Source organism: Arachis hypogaea, chromosome 20 (assembly GCF_003086295.3).
Source record: "Arachis hypogaea cultivar Tifrunner chromosome 20, arahy.Tifrunner.gnm2.J5K5, whole genome shotgun sequence".
Classification (NCBI taxonomy): domain Eukaryota; kingdom Viridiplantae; phylum Streptophyta; class Magnoliopsida; order Fabales; family Fabaceae; genus Arachis; species Arachis hypogaea.
The window spans coordinates 12,769,851-12,772,354 of NC_092055.1; the positions used below are offsets into that span (position 1 = coordinate 12,769,851).

The following is a 2,504-nucleotide window of genomic DNA, read 5'->3' on the forward strand; positions in this document are numbered from 1 at the left end:
CATCTGAGAGCGAAACAAGCTCCTTTACTACTAATTCAGTTGATTCACGTGCAGATAGAATGGCAGAACCTAGGAGGATTACTCTCCAGGAAGCTGGAGCCCCAGATTTCACAATGCAGCCATATCAAGTACATCACCCAACTCTGGCTGCAGATTTTGAACTGAAGATTGCACTAATCAACTTAATGCCTAAGTTTCATGGCTTACCTGCTCAGGAGCCCATCAAGCACCTCAGGGATTTTCAGATAGCCTGTTCTACTGTTAGGCATCAGGGTGCGAATAAAACTTCCATTCTATTAACTACCTTCCCATTTTCTCTTGAGAGAAAGGTGAGGGAGTGGTACTACTCCCAATCTGAGGCAACTGTTACCAACTGGGATACGCTCAGGAGAGAATTTTTGGAGAAATACTTTCCAGCTGAAGTTACAGACAGACTAAGAAAAGAGATCTCATGCATTGTTCAAGGTGAATCAGAAACTCTCTACGAATACTGGGAGCGTTTTAAGAACCTTCTGGACGCATGCCCCCATCACATGATTGACAGACTAGTGTTGATCAGCTATTTTACTCAAGGCATGAAGCCTCGGGATAAAACTATACTAGATGGTGCTAGTAATGGTTCTCTGAAGAAGTACAAGACCGCAGATGAAGCATGGCAACTGATCAGCGACTTAGCTGAATCCACCAGGAATCACAGGCACAGGAGCACCCACTCAAAAGCTGTTGCAGAAATTTCCTCTAGTACTGAGACCTTTGCCATTACACAGAGCATATGTGAAATGACCAACCTACTAAAGCAATTACAGTTGAATCAACCACATCAAGCTCAGCCTTCCCCACCATAGCAAAGCCAACAGTTAGTACCCCAAAGAGTATGCGGCATATGTGCTGATTATAGTCATTATACTGATGAATGCCCGCAACTCCAACAAGAAGATAATACTGTGGCAGCTACTCATAACTTCTATGACCGCCCAAATCAAGGATACATTCAACAAGGCGGCAATCACAACCAAGGTGGGAACTATAACCAAGGATGGCTGGAGGGACAACTATAACAAAGGAGGCAGAGACAACTATGGAAATCAGAGGTAGAATAACAATAACAGACAACAGAATCAGAACCAACCTTACAGAGCTCCTCACTTAAGACAATCACAAGGACCCCAGCAAAACCAACAACAAGTACCACATATCACTTATCCTACTTCCTCATCAAATGACGAGATGCTTCGTTCTCTTGCACAAGGACAACAAGACATGCAGACTACACTGAACTCCACTTTAAATGGTCTGAATGCCACTTTACAAGCTCTCGCCACCCGGATAGATTCATTACCTACTTCTACTAACCAACCTTTAAAATCCAGTGGAATTCCTTCTCAACCCTTACCTAACCCGAAGGGTGGCATCAATGACATCACTTTGAGGTCTGAAACCACACTGCTAGAGAGGAATCAGGAGGAGCCAAGCCCAATAGAACACGCCTCAGCTGAGGATGTGATAGAAGTAGAAGATGCTGAAATGGAAGATGCTGAATAGGAAGATAAAGTACAAGACAAGGTCGAAGAAGAAACGGCTCAGCCAAGGAATGGAGCACCAAAGGATATAGAGGCTACAAGTGACGCCATCCCTATCCCATTCCCACACCTTGCTAGAAAGTCCAAAAAGCAGATGGAACTTGATTCCAAAATGGTAGAAATTTTCAAAAAGGTTGAGGTAACTGTTCCCCTTTTTGATGTTATTCAGCAAGTACCTAAATATGCAAAGTTTTTGAAAGATTTATGCATTCATAAGGATAAAATTAATGACTTAGAAACTATTCCTTTAGGTAGTTCTATATCTGCTTTAATGGGAAGTATACCTGAAAAATGTAGTGATCCAGGTCCATGCATGGTTAACTGTACAATTGGAGGTGTAATATTTTCTGATTGCATGTGTGACTTAAGAGAGTGTGTTAGTATAATGCCATTGTCTATATATGATACTCTAAGGCTCCCTCCCTTAAAAAGGTCGGCAGCTCGTTTTGTGTTAGCAGATAAAAGCATTATTACAGTAGTTGGAATTACTGAAGATGTATTAGTGAGCATTAAGGGGCTCACATTTCCCATTGACTTCTATATCCTGGAAATGCCCCCTAATGACTCAGGAAGACCATCATCAATCCTGCTTGGAAGATCATTCCTGAAAACTTCAAAGTTCAAGCTGGATGCATTCTCAGGAACTTACTCCTTTAAAATAGATGGCAGAACAGTAAGTTTCAGTTTAAATGAAGCTATGAAGCACCCTCCAGAAGATTATTCTATCTTCCAGTGCGACATCATTGATGAAACTATAGCTGAAGTTCACCAAGAAGAATTAGAAGAGAAGCACATGGAGCAAGTCCCAAGTGTGGGGACACCTTCTGAACATCATGACAACACTTTACCATTACCACTAGCCCCGAATGATCCAAAACCTAGCCATGAGCAGAAATTGGAATTAAAGCCCCTTCCTCCACACCT

General features: G+C 42.2%; 1 non-coding gene across 1 annotated transcript; it reads right to left on the reverse strand.

Annotated features, from left to right (window-relative positions):
* Positions 1 to 431: 431 nt before the first annotated feature.
* On the reverse strand, positions 432 to 539 carry LOC112788691 (small nucleolar RNA R71). The gene has a single exon (XR_003196046.1). It is a non-coding gene; the product is annotated as a small nucleolar RNA R71 (small nucleolar RNA).
* Between the last annotated feature and the right edge of the window lie 1,965 nt (positions 540 to 2,504).